Source organism: Sabethes cyaneus, chromosome 2, assembly GCF_943734655.1.
Source record: "Sabethes cyaneus chromosome 2, idSabCyanKW18_F2, whole genome shotgun sequence".
Lineage (NCBI taxonomy): Eukaryota > Metazoa > Arthropoda > Insecta > Diptera > Culicidae > Sabethes > Sabethes cyaneus.
The window spans coordinates 200,206,856-200,230,968 of record NC_071354.1 but is presented as its reverse complement, the minus strand read 5'-3'; the positions used below and the strand labels follow the sequence as shown (position 1 = coordinate 200,230,968).

At 42.6% G+C, this 24,113-nt stretch overlaps 2 protein-coding genes across 7 annotated transcripts in view; both read right to left on the bottom strand.

Annotated features, from left to right (window-relative positions):
- The window catches only part of LOC128738382 (homeodomain-interacting protein kinase 2), a 199,017-nt gene that overhangs the window by 149,225 nt on the left and 25,679 nt on the right, over positions 1-24,113 (bottom strand). The window contains exon 1 of one of the 6 annotated variants that reach the window (XM_053833466.1): positions 12,940-12,979. The exons of the other annotated variants lie outside the window; for them this stretch is intronic. The gene's annotated coding sequence lies outside the window, so the exon portion shown is untranslated. Of the gene's footprint in view, positions 1-12,939; positions 12,980-24,113 lie in introns of those variants that run through there. 6 annotated transcript variants of the gene reach the window in all.
- The window catches only part of LOC128736539 (putative uncharacterized protein DDB_G0271606), a 63,640-nt gene that overhangs the window by 15,825 nt on the left and 23,702 nt on the right, over positions 1-24,113 (bottom strand). The window lies entirely within an intron of this gene.

Genomic DNA, 24,113 nt, shown 5'->3' with positions numbered 1-24,113 from the left:
AACTGATACTCAATAATTGATTTGATAGGAGTGTACCCCATTAGGCATATGGCCGTTAAGCATAAATAGATTAAGCATGAGGGATGATAAGCATAATGAACGTTAGACTTAGTGAACGATAGGCATAAAGGATGATAGGTATAATGTGCGTAATGCATAGTGTATGGTAGGCATATTTGCTTGCAAAAGATCCAATTAACACGGTTTAAAAAAGTATTGCATATACGATGAATCGGATTACCTACGATTAGCCGTACCATAAATGATCGAATCACGAGTGGCCTAAACTCAATTAGACGAAATAGTAGCATCCCAAATAACAATTTGGGTTTTATTATACTCTATGATGGCATTTAAGACCGAAATTAGTCTCGAAAACCGCCATAAGAATATAATAAAACTCACATTGTTGCTTGGGACAGCAGATCTAATGGAATCACAAATATCTGAAACGCGAATGTCTGAATCACAAATGACCGAAACACACATCGCGGTCTTCTAAGGACTCAACTAAGGTTAACCAATACTAGTCAGTAAACCTAGGTATATCTATGCACCTAAATCCGTATCCTTAACGTCGCGCACCCAGGGGATCCCAATTTGTGGTGAGAAGGAGAAAATGGCTTGAAAAATGGCTTCCACTTTATCCAACTTTAGTTACGATTTCGAGTTTGTTAGGAGATATTTACGATAGTTTTCGTACATTGATATACGAGTTACGAGCTAGCTGGGTAATGATACGCACAAGCTTCACGAGTAGGTGTACCAAACTCGAAAGGGCTACACACTGAAACCTACCATTGGTAGGGGACGAGAGAGGAAATTTGATCTCAAAAGTGGGCAAAATGATCGACAAATGGAAGCAGTTCTTCGATGAACACCTCAATTGTGAAACGGAAATTAGAATGCCCTTAGAAGATAGTAATGTTCCAGTACCTGATCTCCAAAAAATCAAACGAGAAATCGGGTTGTTGAGGGCCAACAGGACCGCCTACCAGCAGAGCTTTATAAACATGAAACGCTAAGGCCGTGAAACGCTATGATGTGGAGGAGGAGAAGCTATCGGTGGAATGGATGGAAGGAGTAATTTATCCCATCACCGAAAAGATGGTCGGCTCGACTGCTCCAACCTTCGCGGCATAACGTAGGAAAAAGTCGGTTACAAGGTACTGTCCGAGATTCTGTTACACCTGAGAAATTATCAGGTGGGTTTCGTGGGAGATACGGAGGAAGTTTTTAACACCCGACAGATCCTGCAGAAATGTCGGCAGTACAATGTGCTCACACATCATATCTTTATTGACTTCGAAACAGCGTACGATACAGTCGCTCGTCACCAGTTATGGGAGATAATGCACGAATACGGTTTTCTGGTCAAACATTGGATCGAGTTATGTGTTTCGTGTGCACCTCGGGGATTCTTTCGAGTCCCTTTAAGATGCAGCGGGGATTGAGACAAGGTAATGGCTCATCCTGCATGCTGTTCAGCATCACTTTTGAGAGGATGATCCAAAAGCGGGTATCGTAACGAGAGGCACGATTTTCATCAAAGGTAACCAACTCCCAGGCTCTAGATAGTGTGTAGAAAATTACGCATGTTTTTTGTTCCACTTTTGTGAAAATAAGTCAAATTTTTTAAGTGTGTACAAAAATTATTAGATCAGCAGTTATTTATGAACACGGAGGACATACGCACCTCACGCGTAAGGGGCTGCGGACGATATTTGAAAGAGTACAAACTGAAAGCGGATGCATATGAATCACGACACGAGATACAGGCACTACTTGGAGAGATTCCCATCTTACAGCTGGCGAAAGTCGGTAGGCTATGTTGGGACGGACACGTCCTAAGGATGCCACGCGAGAGTGTGACGCAAACAGTTCTCTTTAACAACCGCACCAGCACCGGGTCGACCGGGTCGAAAGTGATTTGCGACTTCGGAGACACCTGGTTAGCTTTCAGGTACGATGATGGTCTAAAAAGCTAGTCGTCGTAAGCTTGAATCTCGGCTGGGTGATGCTTCCTAGACAGACTCAATAGGATCTTTGCACTAGCCCCGTAATTGACCTATACTCTAACAGATGACTGCGAAGTCTGTCTGTGAAGGACGGTCGAGTCTTAGAAAGATATTTATGCCCAACGCTTTGCTTTGCTTTTGTGTGACCCAAGATCGAGTTGAATGGAGACGACTATTTGAAACAGCACGAGCCACTCTGGTTCTATGCTACTGCTACCGACGATTTAAGCAAAGTTTCAGCTGAATTGGAAATGGAGTTTTAAAATTGTAATAGCGAAACTCCGTAGAATGCCTTATGTTACAGACAGGTAATAGACTTCTTTGATTTGAAGTCACCGCAAAATCACTATCTTCAGGTTTAGTTGAAAATTTTCGGTGAAATAATGAAACTGATGAATATATCGCGTAACGTTTCAGCCTACTACTCTTCAGCTATCGTCTGACGCATTCTTCTAGTATCTACGCCACATTGAAATCAATTATTCAGCCTTCACCAGTGGGCTGGTTTTCGTTCCGTCCAACTGGCTTGTTGTTATTATTCTGCGTAATAACAATATTTCTAATTCCCGTCGTAGTAAGTAAAGCCGTTCTAATTTTCATCATTTGTTGGATGGATTTAATGAATACTCCAAAAGTCCTTATGCTGATTTGACTAAAACACACCTTTCGATCCGTCAACTTTGAAATCACTGAAAAGCGATTATTAAAGCATATTATTGAAATTACGCAACCGACTTTATTTCTTAAATTCGTCGTACCGTTTTAAAATCCGTCCATCAAAATTTTTCATCGTCTGAACTAAAAATCACAACAATGCTTACGAAGCTAACGTGTATGTATTTGTGTAGGACGGCATGAGAAATGTTATTCTGCAAAATTTCTGCAGGTCGGGCAAGTTTTCCAGGCTGTAGAATAACGACAACGCCTTGCGTGAGTTATTTTCATTTATGAATGACGAAAATTAAAACGATTAGTCGACATTTTCTTCTTCGTCGCATGAAAAAACGTAGGAAATTTGGCTGGTAGGACTTCTTTAATGATAAAAAGCATTAAAATAGATCTCAGCTCACTTTGATTGATCGCGTATGATAGACAACAAATTAAAATATTAGGGAATAGCTAGTTTTGCTTTGTGTGTCATAAAAATGCTGATATTTTTAATAATTTGTGTTGAATAGGACGGGAAAAGGCAATTACGACGAAGCAGCAACATACCCTACATAAGCTTAGTAAAATTGGAAACGTAGAAAGCCATACTCGTTCAAGCAATTTTTGGTTGATATTTGGCACGATATTTCGAACGATATACGAAAAAGGAGTAAGATTCGTACTGGAGTTTGTAATTGCATAATATAATATATTGATCATAATATTGATATAATCTTCGTGAAAAATAAAAAAATATTAATTTTGGAGCATTTGTGTTGAATTTATGAGAGTTTATTTTACTAACAAGTAACACTAATCACCCTGCCATTTACAATAGTTGAAGGGAACGGTAGAATGGTTTGAATGGTATCCTTAGAATAGCAAAGATCGAAAACATTAGATAATAATAAAAGTCATATGCAGCACATTTATTAGTTCGCTTCGTAGCTCATTACATTTTGCCAACCTAGAAGACACGCGGGGTTGAATTAGCTTATAATTCGAGCCAATTATTCGGATTCGAACCACGCAGACTCTACTTAGTCCTCCCCCATTAAGGTTATTGCATAAGCTTTGTGAGGAATGGTAAAATGCAATCTCTATAATGAACCATAACCAAAATCAGCTCTTGCTGTCTTTTTACGAAACGATTTAGAACTAACCTATAAATCTCATGCAATGCATTGTTGAGCGCTAATCGTAGCCTTGTTGCAAACTGTTTAATAGGACGTGTACGTACATAACTCTGTCTTTCAAATACCTAGTTATGATTCATATAATTAAAACTGGATTTTTCTTTCTTTCATTTACAACGCAAAGCACTCATTCGATTTTATGTTTATCACGATTATTTATGTTGTCCACATATTTTCAATGGAATAGTAAGTGAAAGCGTATATTTTTTTCGCATTTTATATCCCTCCTGACACTAAGGGACTTGAAGTAACCACCCGATCAGCAGCGCCCACTTGGCGGCGGACATTTTGAGCGCCAAAATAATTGCCTTTGCCGTAGTGGCTAGCAAAATGAAATCAGTTTTCTGCCTGTGGCACTGTTGCTAGCTAAGCTGAGGCGGCTACCGTTGATAGATTGTCGTCGGTCTTCGGTCCCGTGGTGTCGCTCTTCTGCTTCTGCACGGTTTACATGCATAATAAGTAGGCACCGGGAAGTTGGTGAAAGAAGCTACTAATGGAATTGGGTTGAGGAGTTTTGCAAAATAGCAACACGAGAGATGCGAGGCTTCGCCCCTACGCAGAATCAGCAGAGAAACGTGCCGACGAGTGAAAGCTTTCAGCAATGCGCCGGCTATCGGTTCATTAGTTTAGCGCGACAGTGAAAGACGAGCGTTTTATGCCATCTGAGCCGGGCGGGCGCGTGAGAGGATGATTGATTTCGGTCGCTGCTAATCCTCGGTGTTGGTTGGAACTTGCTTTGCTCAAGACGTCATGCTTTAGGATCAATTTGTTTTTCGAAAAGCAGACAGAGATTAGTTCCGCAACTCCACTGGGATGCTGATTAACAGGGGTAATCCTTTCTAAGTTTAGCGATGGCCTGGAGCTTGTCACGAAAAATGGCACGCTTTTTTCACCCATTGCCGACTTGCTATTGAGCTATAGCTTACTGTTGATTCATCAGGAACGGTGCCTAACTAATTATTATAGTGCCGCGTTTCCACGTGACCCACGAAACCGTGACGTGACGTGAATGGTTATATCGCACTGAAATGTAATGTAATTCCAGACACGGCTCTCTCCTCAGTTTGCCATTAAGGCACGTGAAGCCATCGCATGTCGCTTTGATGAGAAACTATCGGTATCTGAATAGAGAGACACGATGCAGTAGAAGGGCTCACTGCGAAAGCCGTGGCACGTGGAGCATGTAATATTAAGTTAAATTAAATAGGAGTATTTTTGGACTGCCATAATGCAGAACTCAAGAGCCCAGCTTCCGTATCAAACATCTAATAACAGTAGGTAAGGGTCTCAAACGTTCAACGAAAAAGAAACATACTATTAAGGGCACCGTTGTGTCGGAATGCGTTATTGACACGAACCGTCGAGCTGCATGCATCTGCCTGGCTCCCTGCGGAAAAGCCGGCACCGATAGAGGAATGTAAAACTGATGGTTGTGCCAGATGCCACTATTTTTAACCCACCTTCTCGCATATTGGTTTCTTTCGTGCACCCGCCGTTCAGTGCAGCAGCGCACAGTCAGCTACAAGTGCGGCACTTTCTAGCATCAGGTCAAAGCAATTACCACGAGGCGCTTCACCTCTTCCCAACCCGCAACCCGTCGGCTGCTTTTTCATTCGAGCACCGACACTAAACCTATTTCCAATGCCTTTACAATCTGTTTTGAACGTTTCATATCAAATATCAAATAGTGCCAGCTTCGAAGGAAAACGCTTCAGCAAATGTCGAAGGTCAAGACACTCCCAGGAATTGAATTATTTTCCATCTTTGCGAATTTCTTTTGCACCTTTTCGAACGAAGGTACGCGCGCCTTCGATTGTCGTCTGGCTGTCTTTCGCCGTCGTGTCCCTCACCAACAATAACACGGCGACAAGGCAAGCGAGAGAAATCCAAAACCCTCCGAAAACCCCCCGCAACCTTGTTTAAATACAGCAGTAGACCAAAGTGTTGTGTACTGCTTACACCCAAACTGACAGCTGTCAAAGTCAACCTAAATTCAAAAAACGCGAAAAAGTGATATTAGTGAAAACCCCTACCCTTCTCCTTATTCGACGAAACGGCGTTTGGGATTGAGAGTGGATCGCTGTTTTGCCTTCGTGTGGGGCTGGCACATTTAGAGTGGATTCGAGTAGGTTAGGTACATGCCGACAGCAACAGCAACAGGAATGGCAAAAACAAAAAAGCGAAAAAAAATACACGCCGGTATTGTGACTGACTCGCCCCGAACCGGAGTACGAAAATTGAGAGCGGCGGTACACTACTAAACAAGCCACGAAATAAATATGTATTGCTAACATAGCGACCGACCAGGCTAACTAACCAAGGTGTACCACGTAATTGCCGCCGTTCGTTGCTATTGTTTTACTGTTTTGATTTACTCCGTACGGACGGAGGACGCGACGGGGATACGAGGTTTCTCAAAGCTCACCCAGTTACCGACCGGTCGACCGACCGACAGCTGCAACGAGAATGATGATTAATACGGTTCGATGTTGACGTATCGTTCGAAGTAGAACTACCAATCTTACATAATGAAGATTCGATGTCATTTGCGGAGGCCTTGAAGCGCGTTAGTATGTATTTATTTTTTACTAAATTGGTATTATTAAAGCAAGAAAATTCGTTCAGTATGCAAGTACTGATTTGTTACGTAAAATTTGTGTCATTTTTTCGTAACTAATTTTGTTTTAGAACATATCCAAGTCAAATTACATGGTAAACTTTTAAACTAGTTAAAATGACAATGTTTAAGCGAAGTGCAGTGAGAGAACAACCCGGTATATTCCCGTGAGTTCCGTAGTCAAACCTTCAGTTAAGCTTGATGCTCATACTAGCAGCGCAATTTGAAGCTCTAAATAAGGACGCCAAATAAAGTGTGTAACATGTTCTCATACATGATTGGAATGGAGAAGCTTCATATCCAGAGCGCAAGTTGTTTCAAAGCTTTCTTATTATCATCAAATCTCCGGATTCACTGGGCAAATCTTCATACACCTTGGTAAGTTTTGTTAAACTAAAATCGTCTTACGTTGTTATACACAATTATTTAACGAGAACTTTGTGCGCAGTCTATGAACGTTTTGGTAATATTGAACAGATCTTTAACAGAAGCGAAAGCACGTAGGGTATGTTGCTGCTTCGTCGTAATTGCCTATTCCCGTCCTATCCAACACTAATTATTAAAAATATCAGCATTTTTATGACACACAATGCAAAATTAGTTATTCCCTAATATTTTAGTTTGTTGTCTATCATACGCGATCAATCAAAGTGAGCTCAGATCTATTTAAATGCTTCTTATCATTAAAGAAGTCCTACTAGCCAAATTTCCTACGTTTTTTCGTGCGACAAAGAAGAAAATGTCGACTAATCGTTTTAATTTCCATCATTCATAAATGAAAATAACTCATGCAAGCCATTGTCATTATTCTACAGCCAGAAAAACTTGCCTGACCTGCAGAAATTTTGCAGAATAACATTTGTCATGCCATCCTACACAAATACATGCGCGCTAGCTTCGTAAACATTGTTGTGATTTTTAGTTCGGACGATGAAAATTTTTTATGGACGGATTTTAAAACGGTACGACGAATTTAAAAAATAAAGTCAGTTGTGTAATTTCAATAATATGCTTTAATAATCGCTTTTCAGTGATTTCAAAGTTCACGGATCGGAAGGTAAGTGTGTTTTAGTCAAATCAGCACAAGAACTTTTGGAGTATTCATTAAATCCATCTTACAGATGATGAAAATTGTAGTGGCTTTACTTACTACGACGGGAATTAGAAATAAACCCTATCATCGATGACATAGGCTCATTGTATCCAAACGCTGTGCGATGAAATTATGGTTGAATTTGCATGGCATGCCTTAGGGACCGCGATGGAATTAGGATATCAAGTAGTGATCGCAGTCGTGAACAGTTGATTTCGTTGCTTTGCAACATATGTAACCTGTTGGATTTTTAGGCGTCTAGTGTCAAAGTTGATTAGTTTGCAACGATCGCTATAAGGCGAAAGATTCAGAGGATCACGCCACGGAAAATTGCGCAGAGCAACGCGGAGAAATCGTTTTTGGAGTCTGTCCATTCTTATGTTCCATATTAGCTGATGAAGTAGCCACATAAGTGTTGCATTCTTCAAAATTAATGCCTTACGACTGTAAGTGTCGTTGAAATCGTTGGCTATTTTCATTATGAAACCCAACTGTCGGTTAAATTTAGCGAGCAAAGTAAAGTGTCTTATCCATCAGAACCCCTAGGTCACCGATTTCTTCGACTCTGTTAAGCTTAACGCCTTCTATGTCGTAGTCGAAAAAAAATTGGCTGTGCAATACGATGAAATGTCACGACGGGAATTTTGGAACGCTAACAGTCATTTAATTTATTGCATTGACAATAATCAACGAAAATATTTAGCAATCCTTGCAAACGATAGTAGTCGTCCCTAAATCTCATCACAGAATATAGTTTTAAATTGTCACCGTAAACGAGTTTACAGTCACGTTCACGGTCAGATATCAAGAACAGCAAAGGTTCTAAGTTGCTCCCCTGAGGAACTCCACTCAAGTGGCCAAACGGTGGCGAGGAACGTTACTAAAAACAAAAATAAGTCATCAAAACGGTGGATGTCAGTTGGTTTGCATCATCATTTGAGCCCATTTGAAAAAAAAAATCGTTGAACAAATTTTTGAGTTACGCCCTGTTAAAGTTTTTAAAGGCAGATTGCTCATATAATTTTAAAAAAAAGTTCAATACCTAACACTTCTAAAATGAACATAAATCGCAATAGGTATTGATTTTTCTCGGTTTCAATTGAGATTATTTGCTTTTTAGCGCTTTGAACGCATTTTTCGGCGAACTTTATAGATTTTTCCGGAGTGATTTGGCTCTAATTCCTTTTCGGCCTTTTCTGGCCATTTTGAGTTTAATTTTGGATCAGTTTTTCTGGCCTTTTCTGATCTTTAGACGAACCCAAAGGGTGAATTTAAGATCATTTTCTTTTCTTCAAAAGCGTTTTCAGCCGTTTTTTGCCTTTTGGCATTAGGAAACGTTTTCTTTTTCGGCCATTCCAGTAAAGCAAAGCAAACCCAAGCTAGGACTTAAACGTCTTTCTAAAACTTAACCCTCCTTTACCGACAGACTTAACAGCCGGCTGTTTGAGTACAGGACAGTTACGAGGCTAGTGCAAAATTCCTACTGACTCGTATCTAGCAGTACCACCTAGCCGAGATTCGATCATACGACGACTGGTTTGTTAGACCAGCATCGTACCTCGATGTTAACTGGGCGGGTGGCGTAGTGTAGCTTATCGGTCTAATTTGGGATCGTTTTATTTTTTGGCCTTTGAAAGCATGTTTCGGTATGATTTGGGATTGTTTTCAGCCTAATCTAGTTTGTATTGGTTTCCGTTCAAATTTGCATCATTTTATTTTTCGACTTTTTCTGGCAGCTGGGTTTCGTCTTAATTTGCGATATTTGGTTTCATCCTCTCTGACCTTTAGAAGCATTTTTCAGTCTATCCTTGCTTTGCGAAACGTTTCGGCTTTCGACCATAATGGGAATCATTTTCCTTTTCGGTGTTTTCTGGCTTTAGAAACATTTTTCGGCATTTTCTGCTCTTTAGTATTTGGGTGTAATTTGGAAACTTGACTTAATCAGCTCCAGGCCGTAGTTTCCTCTGCTGTACGAAGAAGTCGTCTCCATTCCACTCGGTCCATGGCTGCAGTTCGCCAGCCACGTACTGTACGTAGGGTCCGCAGCTCGCCTTCCACTTGATCGATCCATCTTGCTCGCTGCGCGCCCCGCCGTCTCGTTCCAGCATTTTTGCGGTGTGAGCGATGGGTGGTTCCCTAAGCAGCTGATGCAATTCATGGTTCGTTCGCCTCCTTCACGTTCCGTCTTCCATCTGCACTCCGCCGTAGATGGCGCGAAACACCTTCCGTTCGAAACCACCAAGGGCGCATTGGTCCTCCATGAGCATAGTCCATGCCTCATGGCCGTAAAAGACTATCGGTCTAATCAGCGTCTTGTAGATAGTTAACTTCGTGCGGTGGCGAATTTTGTTCGATCGTAGCGTCCTACGAAGTCCATAGTAGGCACGATTTCCTACCATAATGCGTCTTTGTATTTCTCTGCTGGTGTCGGTGTCTGCGGTAACCAGTGAGCCCAGATACACGAACTCTTCTACCACCTCGATTTCATCACCGTCTAAATGAATCCGGGGAGGGAGTTCAGCATTCACTTCTCTAGAACCTCGTCCTTTCATGTATTTTATTTTCGATACATTAATGACAAGTCCAATCCATTTGGTTTCAGCTTTCAGTCCGATGTACGTTTCCGCCATCCTCTCAAAGGTACATGTAATGATGTCAATCAACGTCGTCAGCGAAACCAAGAAGCTGGACGGACTTCGTGAATATCGTACCACTCGTGTCTATCCCCGCTCTTCTTATCATACTCTCCAAAGCGATGTTGAACAGCAAACATGAAAGCCTTGCCGTAACCCTCTTCGAGATTCAAAGGGACTCGAGACTGCCCCTGATACTCGAACAACAAACATTACTCGATCCATCGTCGCCTTGACCAATCGCGTTAGTTTATCCGGAAATCCGTAGTAGTGTATAATCTGCCATAGCTGATCTCGATCGATCGTGTCATACGCCGATTTGAAGTCGATGAATAAATGATGCGTGGAATTTGGAAACAGTGGAAGCATTTTGCAACAAAATTTAAGAACATTTTCCTCTCCCACTTCTTTTGGCTTCAAGACAGTTTTCGGCCTAATTTGAAACTATGTTGTTTCCGCTATATAGAAACGCTTTTTAGACGTTTTATGCCTAATATGGAATTTGCGCTTTGGAAGAGCTGTTCGGCCTGATTCTGGGCTTTAGAAATCATTTGATCCATTTCAAGCTCAATGTGAAATTTTTTTCCTTGTTCGCCTTTGAGAGCGTTTTTCGGCTTGATTAGGTATTATCTTTCTTTTCTTCTTTTGTGGCTGTTGGAACCGCATTTTTCTTCTCGACCTTTTCTGGTTTTGAAACGGCTTTTGGTTTGATTTGCTAACGTTTTATTTTCCGGGTTTTAAAAGTATTTTCGACCTAATTTCGGATTTTCAACCTTTTCTGGCCTGTCGATCTTTGCTAGTTTTAATTTCAATCTTATCCAAAGGCTTTTCAGCTTAGTTAGAGCAGTTTTCTAGCAGTTTTATGTCCAATTTGGAATCAATTTTTTGCAATGTTTCAAAGGGTTTAGGCTTATTTTGGGGCTATCTACTTATTCGACCTTTCCAAGCCTTTAGAAGAATTTTTCGCCTTAAATGATCATGTTGTTTTCCGGATTTGGAAGCGTTTTTCGGCCTAATTAAGGATCATTCTACTTTTCAATTTTTTCCGCTATAGAACCCGGCCATTATTCTAATTTGGGATTATTCTCTTTTAGGTCTTTAAAATCACATTTTAGCCATTTTAGTTCGTGACATTTGAAAGCGTTTTACGGCCCTAATATGGACGTCTTAAGACTTTTCTGGCCTGGTGAAAGGCTTTTGAGCTTATTTCGGCCATTTTTTTACCTTCCTTTTTAGCCTGATTGCTGAACCAACCACTAAGTTGATTCCGAGGTACGATGCTGGTCTAACAGACCAGTCGTCGTATGTTCGAATCTCGGCTAGGCGGTGCTGCTAGATATAGTCAGTTGGATTGTTGCACTAGCCCCGCAACTATCCTATCCTCTAAAAGAACGGCTGTGAAGTATGTCGATAAAGAATGGTCAAGTCTTAGAAAGGCGTTTAAGCCCAAGGCTTTGCGTTTTTGCTTTTCAGCCTTTTTGACCTATTGAAGTTATTGCTGTTTGACTGTTTCTGCTTTTAAAAGCATTCTCTTTTTCTTCTTTACCAGCCGGGATGGCTCTTGCTGTATCAAGAATTCCTTTCTATTATACTCAGTCCTGAGCTACTTGTCGCCAATTCGCGAAGTCGGCTTCAACCTGATCGAGCCATCTAGCACGTAGCGCTCCTCTGTTCCTAGTGCCGGCGAGGTTCTCGAAAGGAACGGATGCCACTGCGCAATCGTCCGGCATCCTTGCGATGTGGGCGGCCCACCGTAGTCTCTCAACTTTCGTCAGGTGTACGATGGGAAACTCTCCAAGCAGTACCTGCAGCTCGTGATTCATACACCTATGCCACTCTCCGTTATCCGTTTGTATTCCATCAAAAATAGTCAGTAACACCTTTCTTCCAAATACGGCAAATGCACGTAATGCAAAGTTGCTGTCTCAAGTCCGTAGAGGACTATCGGTTTGATTAGCGTTTTGTACATCGTCAGCTTTGTGCGGCGGCGAATGCTCCTTGATTGAAGCGTCTTGCGGAGGGAAGAGTGGGCTCGATTTCCAGCTTGAATGCGTCGTTGAATCTCCTTACTCGCATCATTGTCGGCGGTGACCAGAGATCCCAAATATACGAATTCATCAACCATTCCCAGTTCATCGCCGTGAACAGTCACTGCACTGTCCGTGGGTGACAAACATTTCTCTGGAACCTCTTCATACCATATATGTATTTGGTTTTCGACCCATTGATTTGTAACCCTATCCTCCTAGCCTCCGTTTTCAGTCTGGCGTTGTTTGCCTCCGTCGTCCCAAGGTTTCTAGTAATGATGTCGGAATCATCTGCGAAGGCTGGGAGTTGGTTACTCTTGCTGAAGATCGTTCCTCTCGTTTCGATACCCGCTCGGCGGATCCCGCCTTCAATAGCGATATTGAATAACACTTAGGACAGTCCATCTTCTTGCCGCAACCCTTTGCGCGATTCGAAAGGACTCGAAAGTGCCCCCGAAACTCTGTGCTGCTTTATTCGCTATAGCTTAGTTTCCTGAACGTTATAAAATGTCAACAAAGTCGTTACAGCCCAGGTTTGGTTGAAGGTTGTCTTTGCAACATTCATTTACGGCAATTATTTATTGTGTGATACTGATAAGACGAAATCCAGGCAAAGTTTGGATGATTGATGGAATCGGAAATAACAGTTGTAAGACGGACATTAATTTCAATTACCATAAATTCGATTACGACATTCACTTATATACCTTCAATCTTTTAGCAGTCCGTGAAAAGGATTCTTACCTGCAAAGAAATAAAACGAAAAGTTTATTAGAATAGTGCATCAAGTTGTTTAGTTATATTTAGTATGGATTATCGAGCATCGAAGTATATTGATACACAATTTTAAAGGTTCGGAAAAGTCTATCGACTGCAAAAACTTTAGTTGGTACATATAGGTAATGTACCAACAACAGAAAACCGTTTTCGCATCAGATTATAAAAGCTTTAGACGAACGACAAAAGGGATAAATCAATGGGATTAAGGGACCTTTCGGTTCACATAGCATATTGTTAAACATCACTCAGCTAGAACTATCAACGTGCGAGCCGTTTATTCCGGAAGCTGATACAATCTGCTTTGCAGAGAAGAAAAAAACACACCTAACCGTCAGTTAGTCAGTCCCAACCGTTGACTGAGCCTTAATCATTATAATTATGTTTCCCCTGTTGTACGTGCAGTACAATTAGAATTGGCCACTGCTGACTCGTTTCCTTCTAATTTTATGACCAACCTTCAACCCTTTTCGGCTGCGCGTAGCTTGTGCATGTTGGTTCCGTCTGAGAATTATTTCGCACCATTAGAAGCCAGCATTCGATTTGGAACAAAACATGAAACGAACGACGGCCTTAACAACTTCACCGTGGGCACCTACCGAATTAACCGCGAGCGTTCATTCGCTAACCGTCTCACTCAACTCGTTGAATTGAGATAAACGCGTACGAATTCATTTTCGAACAATAGCAAGGTCATATTTTTTTCGGGCCGATTCTTTTTTTCAGCTTTTTCGGTCAATATGCTGCTGTGTCATGTGAAGCGGCCGCTCCGTGTCGGGGATTTTTTCTATCTCGTTCCCTTTCTCTTGCTCTCTCACTTACGTATATGTACAAACTTTGTCTTTTCATTAGCAATCTATGGGGTTCGGCCCGGTTTCAGAATTGAAAAATTGCTACCCCTTCAACTTCGTCATGCGCGGCTCTTTGCACGCGGCGGCAGTGTGTAGCACCACGCTTGGGAATTGGCGTTATTACAATTTTTCTGTCCAACGAAACAAAGAACGGCACATGAATAAAACGAAAAAACGAAAGAATTAACCTATATTAGAGCTATTCGGCACAAAGAAGATTTGGCTACTTTTCGCGGAGCCGGTTCGGTTCGAATAGGATCGGTTGTTGGTTCGAAGAGAAACGTGCAAGATGATTAAGGAAGACCCCGTGGAGCCGACCGACAAACAATGGAAAACTAGAGGCGGTCATACCTACCTCATCATAGTGCAGTGCTATTGGCGGAAAAAATTTAGCTCACCACTTGAGACGTTTGCGATTATTTCTGAACAAAAAAAAAATATTGACTTTCAAAGACTACCGTCTTCTTTAATCCATCCAAACCGTACGGGTACTTGACTCGTTTCAATTTGGCACTCACAGACATGAATATGAAGAATAAATAAATGGCACATTTGAATACGCTTGCTTTCGAGTAGACACGGCACTTATCACCTTTGCCGTTCGCAAAATAAAATGTCTTGGAAACAAAGTCGCTTTCTCCTTCAGACGCAATACTGTGGCCAAATTGTGCTCCGATTGCGCAGATTGTGATCCTAACAAAGATCTACCTACGGTGGCTGTTTATTTTTATGTTTATCTATCTTCAATGCTTGCTCTACTGTACCCACCGCGTTCTTTATGACTGTGCCGTCCCCAATTGTAGCTATCCCTGACGGGACTGACCAGTACATTTAACTATAAGAGTGCTTTTTTGCACTGTTAAGAGGTTTCATCGGGATAGTATAGAAACCAGCACGAAGAAAGGGTTTAGGTGAAGTCACTCTAATATCGAATGGCCTGATTCTAGTAAAATTCGGAGCCAAGACCTCTCACTTGTCAAATCAGACTCGGTAATCTTGCAGCTACAGAGCTACAGAACTACAGACTCAGAGGTACATTTGACCGATAGAGCCAAAAGTGTAACTGACAGAACCCTAATGTAATGTTAAAAGGACGAAAAGTGTAACTTTTGGGCCTTCCATAATAAAAATATATAAAAATACTTTTCTGAATTAATATATAGATATGGCTTTTTCGGCAAAGTTGTAGAAAATGTAAAGGTAAGCAACTTTGCTGAAGAAATGATAGTTCTACCTGCATCCATTCTCGAGACGGTTTCTGTGGTATGGAGTGCATTCACTAATATTTGGTCAACAAGAATCGAAGCCGTGCAACACAGATTTATAAGACACACGTTAAGACATCTCCCGTGGGCGGACCGTCAAAATCTCCACCCTATTAAGACCACTGTAAACTACTGGATGTGGAAACCCTATGTAAAGGGAGAAACGTATCCAGGGCGTTCGCGGTATTCGACAGAAGCTTTAAACCGTAGAGTCGCACCCACTTCCAAACTCTCGAAACCAAACAAGCTAGTCAACAGCTAGTGCACAGTACTTATAGCGTAAGCTAGTTAAACAGCAAGTGCACAGTATTTATACCGGGAGTCCGTCGTCAAACCAACCTCCCTGTTGGCCTCGAGGTAAGACCCTGGTCTAGGGGGCTCCGTAGCCGCAAGGTTACCGAGTCTGCTTTGACAAGCGAGTGGTCGTGAGTTCGAATCTTAGTAGAATCAAGCCATTCGATGTTAAGTGACTTTAGCATGGGTTTATTCTCAGGCCCCTCCATTTACCCTTCCTTCGTGCTGAATTCTATATTTACCCTCTGAGGCCTCTTGACAGTGCAAATGTCCCTCCTATAGTTAAGTGTACTGGTCACAGGTACGAATGAGTCCTCGCCAGGGACGGCTATAATATGGGATAGTGCTGACAGCGAGGAATAAGTGGGTAAAGTAGATCAAGCTTTGAAGGAAGGGTAATCCCCAATACACGCAAGCACGCATACAATTTAAAATAAGCATATCGCTCACTCAATAGCGATTATAGCAAAAAGAAATGCAGTGCAGGTCATACAGCAAACACCCGGGCGATATTACAATAGATCAACTATACTGGTCGCAGTAATGAGTTCACACATGGAAAAAAAAGACCCTGGTCTAATAAGCCAGTCGTCGTATGTTCGAATCTCGGCTGGGAGAGGCTGTCAATAGGATCGTAGCACTGACCCCGCACTGTCCTGTATTCTAACAGCTGGTTGCGAAGTCTGTCATATAAAAACAGAAGGTCAAATTTCGATAACGGAATTAGCACCCAGGCTTTCTTTGCCGTCGTCAAACCCCAAGGACCTACCGCTACCAAGCGCCCCGCTGTCCCCGCAGCCTGCATTGATACATGTTCGCAACTGCGTAATACGGCCGAATGATCAATTAATTCAATTCTAGAATACTTCAATCAACATTAGCAGAAATCATACTCGAGGTCATATCATTAATCAGATTGATTGTAAAATTTTTCTTCGATATCCAACCGGATCTCGCGATTTTGCTCATTATCCCTTAGAAACATTAAATTCCAAGCCATTCCTTCATATTCGCTGCCTACAAGGTGCTCTCCCAGATTTTGTTGCGTCGTCTATCCCCAATAGCAAGAGAATTCGTAGGGCAGTATCAGGCGGGCTTTATGGGGGCCCGTGCTACTACGCATCAAATTTTTACTCTCCGACAAATCCTTCAAAAATGTCGAGAGTACAACGTGCCCTCGCATCATATTTTCGTGGATTTCAGAGCAGCATACGATACCGTTGAATGCGAACAGCTATAGCAGATAATGCAGGAATACGGTTTTCCGGACAAACTGACGCGGCTGATCAAAGCTATCCTTGACCAAGTGATGTGCTACGTGCGCTTTTCGGGGACACTCTCGAGTCCTTTCGAATCGCACAGAGGGTTGCGGCAAGGGGAAGGACTGTCCTGTATGTTATTCAATATCGCTATTGAAGGTGGGATCCGCCGAGCGGGCATCAAAACGAGAGAAACGTTCTTCAGCAAGAGTAGTCACTCTTAGTCTTCACAGACGACCCCAACATCATTACTAGAAACCTTGCAACGGCGGAGGCAATCTACGCCAGACCAAAAACGGAGGCTAGGAGGATAGGGTTACAAATCAATGCATCGAAAACCAACTACATGTTAGGAAGAGACTCCAGAGAAAGCAACATTTGCCTCCCAAGGACAGTGACTATTGACGGCGGTGAACTGGAAGTGGTTAATGGGTTCGTATATTTGGGATCCCAGGTCACCGCCAACAATAATACGAGTAAGGAAATCTAAGGACGCGTTCAAGCTGGAAGTCGAGCCTACTTTCCCTTCCGCAAGACGCTTCGATCATGGAGCATCCGCCGCCGCACAAAGCTGACGATGTACAAAACGCTAATCAGACCGGTAGTCCTCTACGAACTTGAGAAAGTAACTTTGCTTACGGGAGACATACGTGCACGTATGCCGTACTTGAACGAAAGGTGTTGCGGACTATTTTTGGCGGAGTACAAACATAAAGCGGAGAGTGGCGAAGGCGTATGTATCACGAGCTAGAGACACTGCTTGGAGATTCCCATCGTACACCTGGCGAAAATTGAGAGACTACGGTGGGCCAGCCACGTCGCAAGGATTCCGGATGACTGTGCAGTGAAATCCGTTCTCTTCAAGAACCCCACCGGCACCAGGGATAGAGGGGCCCAACGTGCTAGGTGGCCCAACCAGGTTGAGGCCGACTTGCAGGTGTTGAGACGCGCAACGAATTGGCGATGCGTAGCTCAGGACCGAGTATTAAGGAGAGGAATTCTTGATACGAGCGGCAAAAGCAACCCTAGCTCTCGGGCGGTAAAGCATCCTTCATATAAAAGATTTTTAGGAGATTTTTGTGAGAATTAAGGATATTCAAGAGTTAATCAATTTAGAACTATAAGTTATCAGAGATTCCCGTGCTGGCCTTATTCTCATTTAGAATGAAGACACTTTCTGAACAACGCAATTCCAGCATTCCGAGTTCTACGGGAACGGGATAGAAGTCTGGGCCTAGAGGAACGAACGAGGGCGTTCCTCTAGACCCAGACTTCCGTACTTTTGTCGTTTTTCATCCATGCGACCACTGAATATCGATACTACATAACGATGTGTTACAAAGATGCAGCTACGGTGTCTTGAAATAGAATAAATAGAATTGACTCCATATTACTGCCGAGGGATTCTTCCATTTATGAGCACTTGGCCTGAGGTTGAAGGTTGTGAATTCAAGTCCCCTCTACCCAAGCAATTTCCCTGCTCAAAAAATTTTCGTTGTTCACAAAAAAACATTCACTTCCGCCACAAGAAATTGTAGATATTGTAAGCTCAAAGAAGCAAGTAAATATTACTGATTTCATTACAGTGCAACTTGGCTTGGTAAACAACTCACTCATCATAAATATTGAGGCAGTACACTCGTCAACATTTTGCTTCCTAGAGATAGGTGAATGCTTGGGTGAATGTCAAAGTATGTATTTGACTACTTACTTTACTTTACTTTTTCGGCGACAATCCGCTTATCGAATCAATGCCGAATTCAGGAGCCGTCTCCACATTACTCGGTCTTGGGCTGCCACTCTCCAGTCGCCCCTAATACCCGCTATTCTAGCATCCTCGTCAACAGCGCTCATCCAACGGGTACGGGGTCTGCCTCGAAGTCGTCGGCCTCTGTCGGGTTCTCTGCTAAATATTGTTTTCGCTGGTCTCTCATCCGGCATCCTTGCTACGTGGCCAGCCCACTGTAGCCTGCCGTATTTGAGTCGCTTCACAATATCCGCATCTTTGTACACTTGGTATATTTCATGATTCATGCGCCTGCGCCACACTCCTTCGTCTAATATGCCGCCAAGAATTGATCGCAGGATCTTACGCTCGAAAACGCCAAGAGCTCGTCGGTCGCTCTCTTTCAACGTCCACGCTTCGTGGCCGTAGAGTACCACCGGGAGAATTAGCGTCTTATAGAGCGCGAGTTTTGTACGGAGTTGTAGGCTACGGGACCTCAGCTGGCTACGTAATCCGTAGAAGGCCCTGTTGGCAGCCGCTATCCGCCTTTTTACTTCCCGGCTCACATCGTTGTCACATGACACTAACGTACCAAGTAAAAGCATCATTCAAAAGTATCTACATCTATCACCACCGCAGTTCCAACACCCGAAGGGCTACCACGCTCTCTACCAGCCACCATATACTTTGTTTTGGTAGAATTTATGATAAGCCCTATCCTCGCAGCTTCCTCTTTAAGATGCGTGTACGCTTCTTCCACAGCTCTACGGTTAACACCAATGATATCGATGTCGTCCGCGAACCCTAGGAGCATATGAGATTTCGTGATGATGGTACCGCTTCTCTGCACGCCGGCCCTTCGAATAGCACCTTCCAATGCAATGTTGAACAGCAAGTTCGATAGTCCGTCACCTTGCTTCAAACTAGAGATGGTCGGGTAGCGGAAAATTTGCCCGAAACCCGCACCCGACCCGTACCCGCCGGGTTCGGGTCGGGTTCGGGTATTGGAAAAAAATAATTTGCGGGTTCAGGTCGGGTACGGGTTCTTAATTTTTGTTTTTGAAACCGGGTACGGGTCGGGTCGGGTATCTCTATTGACCACATTTAACACTAAAGATGGTCGGGTACCCGTACCCGACGGGTTGCGGTCGGGTTCGGGTATCAAAAATAATAAACTTGCGGGTTCGGGTCGGGTACGGGTTTTCAATTTTTTTCTTAATCGGGTACGGGTCGGGTTCGGGTATTCAAATTTCCATACCCGACCATCTCTACTTCAAACCATCTAACGTCACAAACGAGTCCGAAGTCTCACCCGCTATCCTGACGCTTGATTTTGAACCATCAAGGGTAGCACGTATCAGCCTAATCAGTTTTGCTGGAAAACCATGTTCAAGCATAATCTGCCACAGCTCGTTTCGTTTAACTGAATCGTACGCCGCCTTGAAGTCTATAAACAGATGATGAGTCTGCAAGTTGAATTCCCGGAATTTATCGAGGATCTGTCGCAAGGTGAACATTTGGTCCGTCGTGGAGCGTCCCTCTCGAAAACCGCACTGGTATTTGCCAACAAAGGTTTCCTGTCACGGCCTCAGTCTGAGAAACAGGATGCGGGAGGGAATTTTGTATGCAGAATTGAGGAGAGTAATTCCTCGATAATTGCTGCATTCGAGTCGATGGCCCTTTTTGTAAATTGGGCATATGATGTATTTGACTAGAAGATTCAAAAACAATGAAAAGATCACGAGCGCCACTTCGGTTAATCATTCATACGTTGTATTAATCTAATGAAATTAGAGTTAAACCGGCATCCATCAGTGCGGAAATTTGTACCAATACACAATCGCAATGATGCGCGAAAAAAATGACAAACAAAATGCAAATGGCCTTCACTTGTCCGCGCACTAGAGACTGAACCCCGAACTGGCTCTGCTGACCAGAAAAGGCGCCTCACAGACAGCCTGCGTAAATTTCCGTGTGGGTGTTCAATTAAAATCCGCCACCATACTCGGAACGCGACTGTTCACTGTTGTCGCACAAAAACGTGGCCAATTTAGAGAGAGACCTGCCGGTGAGGAGCAGCACATTTGGAGGAAAAATACCGCCACCATCGACGCACGTTGTTGCTGCTGCTGCTGACTAACCCAATTTCAAGGTCTGCCGCGGTCGCGTTCGAAGAGCACCCTGTATTTCGTCTGTCAGGAAAAAAATATAAAATTTGAATAATAAACCACGCACACCACAAACCGCGGTGGAACGCAAAATAGCGCGCGCGGTCTATCAATCACCAAATTTTGTCTAGCAACACAATGTCACTCGACTGCCTCGTCACGGTGTCACGGTGGTGTTGTGAGGTGGAGCTGAGTGAGAACACGTGCGTAGTGAGTGCTCAGCAGCGCCACTTCACATCACAAGGTAATTAAAAATCGTGTGAGATGAGTTCTCATGTTACACTGGTTTTTTCCACTAACTCGTTTGTTTGTCGTGAGTAACGGAATTTCTAGGGCAATTTTCGAAGTTTTATCGAACTGAAATTTGAAAAACTTCCTTTCTACAAATGTACCTTGCCTATAGGTCCATTTTTATTATTAACAGATTTAAGAAATGCAGTTTGGTTTTATGTTTAGAAACCAGTGAAAAGTCTACAGAGTCACGCGCAACTAAACGTTTCAGATACTGAATCGAATGTCCTCTACTATCAAGTTCGGCAGTGGAATCTACCAAACACGATGCTTGTTTTTATTACCAACAATGATCACCCCCCCAGCCAGCTCCAGTCTGGGTGGTAATTAAACAGAAAACATCGCCGAAAATTGAATTGTCAATAACAAGGGGAGGTGGAAGGTTTTACCAGGCGCAGAAATCGAGCAAGCTGAGCGTGTTTGTTTCACTATACATGATAATTCCTGCGTGTGCAAGAGATAAGACCCGTGTTCCACTTGCTGCCACTCGGTTAGCCGGAATAGTGGTTGAGAGCGAAGGGAGACGGGCAAAAACACATCAAAACATTAAAAATCAAGGTCAGCTTTTAACTTTTCGATGGTTTCTTGCGTTTGGGTTTAACGTAGATCTACGCCCGGGGCCTTCCATTGCCCGAATTGACGTTGACGATTGCTGTCACTCTCTGATGGCGGCGGCGTGGCGTCGCTGCAGAGCTGCGGGGCTGTCAAGTTTCGATTGATGTCGGCCATTCACTGCACGGCTTCCAAATCGGTGTGACACAACCTCAGAATCACGGTCGGGTCGGGTGAAATTGCGTAAGAAAGACAACCGAGCGAGAAGATTGAATTTCTCGTTCTACACCGTCGTCGTCTAGCCTGAGACGCAATTGCGGTTTGATAATAGAAAACTCAAATATTGCAAAAAACATCATATTATAGAAGCGATGCTATTCGATCGGTGTGCATCATATTTGATAATTTGCCTTAGCGCGCGAATGATACGAAATCGGATACACGATGTGTGGCCCAATTCAGGCCGACTTGCTAAGAAACCGTAAACACTTGTTCGGCTTGCGACCGCAAGCAATTCGAAGAACATACCGCGGTTTGTGTTAACCTTTATCATCCCTTGTTGGTACATATGCTAGCTAGCTAGCCTAGCGGTAGCTTGTATGAAACAGAGATAATCAGATCAGATGCTACAGGCGACTGAGGAAAAATAGTCCTACCGCCTAGAACAATCCAACCGCATTGGGAGCGATAAATATGGCTAACAATTTTTTCCCGGCGCGGTTACAAGCACCGTACTGTGCACAATTATGTGCAAAAGCCGACTTGATTTTGAATAAGTAATGACGCAAACATATGTGAGTGCGTTTCTTTTTCTATACTAATCTTCTTCATTTATTTAATCAATAGCGGGAATCAGTAGGATAAGACACATTCAGAATAAGAAGAGCTACTGTGGCACTGTGTTCCCGTGTTTGCTTCTGGAAGACGGCTATCGGGTTTCTCTGGAAGTTTCCTATTATATTTCTGCCAATCTATGAGGAAGGTGAAATCTGAGACTTGAGTGTATAAACAGATGCGACAGGACGTACTGTACTGTGTGAATCAGTGCCCCCTTTGTCATTACATTCACAGTTTTTGTCTAGAAAATGTCATTAAAAATGAAAAAAATGTAAGAGAAGATAAGATGAGAAAATTACATTTACTAGATATCTTAATTTTGGTAAAGATTTCAATTACGTTGAAATTTTCAAACAGCAAAGAAACCTCACGTAACGTTGTCCCGTCTGCTTCGGATAAATCTTTATCAAAAGACAGCACTATATTTTGATCCACACCCAACTGTGGCTCGCAGATAGTGGTGAATCTTTGAACCACAGCGAACGGGATAAAAAGGAAACTCTACAATCCCCTTATTAAGCGTGCGACGTATTTCGAACTCCACCTACACTGGCGGGCTAAGTTTTTTTCAGACAGAAATTGTGTCTCTTCCTCCATCTGTTGTCGTTAAACCACCGAATGAAAAATTTCATCTAACTCGTTTTACTGACGGGACGACAAAACTACACATCAGGCACTTACAAGCCAGTGCACGTGACGTTGTTCGTCTGATAGTGTGTTAACCGCGATTCTCAACGCAGGTGTTCGGGAGAAGGCACCGTTCCTCTGGAATACACTAACCTCGTGTGTCCGTCTTGGCCTTCGTATACAGTGATACCAGGTTTTGCTGAAGAAAAATCCATTAATACTTTTTTGAATCGAATCAGTTTATGATACATTTCAAATTTCCTTTATATTATTCAAGAACGTATAATCTTGACTTTCATTATTCGCCTTATGCCTTTATTTTTCCGAATACTTTCATTTTTCATCGTTTGGTTATTTTGTATTTAGTCTTTAATTTTTCGTTATTTTGTTTTGCTAAGTGTACTCCGTCAGCTTGGGTCGTTCGTGGTTTCAGTGGGACTGGAATTTGAACCCGAGTCCTCGACGTGAGAGATGTGATTGCCAACCACTACACCGTGTTGACCTCTCGTTTTCTTATTGTCTTTTAACGTTTGTTGGTCGTTTTTCGTTATTTTTAACATCTGGTATTCTATCATCGCCTTTTCGTCTCTTTTCAGTGATTTGTTTGTTATTTTTTATTGCTTTTTGGGGCGTTTTTGGTTTGATGTTATCGTCATTAGTGACTTTTTGGCATAGCCTGTCACTGTTTTGCTGACTTTAAACTGTTTCTCTAATACCATTAGCCAAAGTCTACATCTATTTACAGTCTTTTCGTTGTTTTGTATGGCTTTTTTGACAATTTTGTCGCTGTTTGTAACGTTTTTGGCGTTTTTTAACCGTATTTTAGTCGTCTTTCAACTTTTCGCCTACTTGTTTTCACTTCTTCGTCATATCTTTTCGCAGGCATTTCACTGCCTTTTCGTCGCTTATTTGCAGTCGTTTCCTCGTTCTTTTATCGTCTTTTCGCTACCTTGCATTGTCTGTTCGTCATATTATCGTTGCTTTTTCAGAACTATTTATCCGTCTTTTTGTAATCTCTTTATTGCCTTTTCTCCGTATTCGTCATATCATTGTCATTTCTCTATTATATTTTTATCGTCTTTTCATGGTTTTTTTATCTTTCCATCGTATTTTCGTATTATGGCATTCTGCCGCCTTTTATTCGTTGTCGTCAGTCATCTTTTTATCATCTCTCGTCCTGTTTGTTGCCAATACAACAAAATTGTTGTATTTTTCTTGTCTTTCCGTTGTTCTT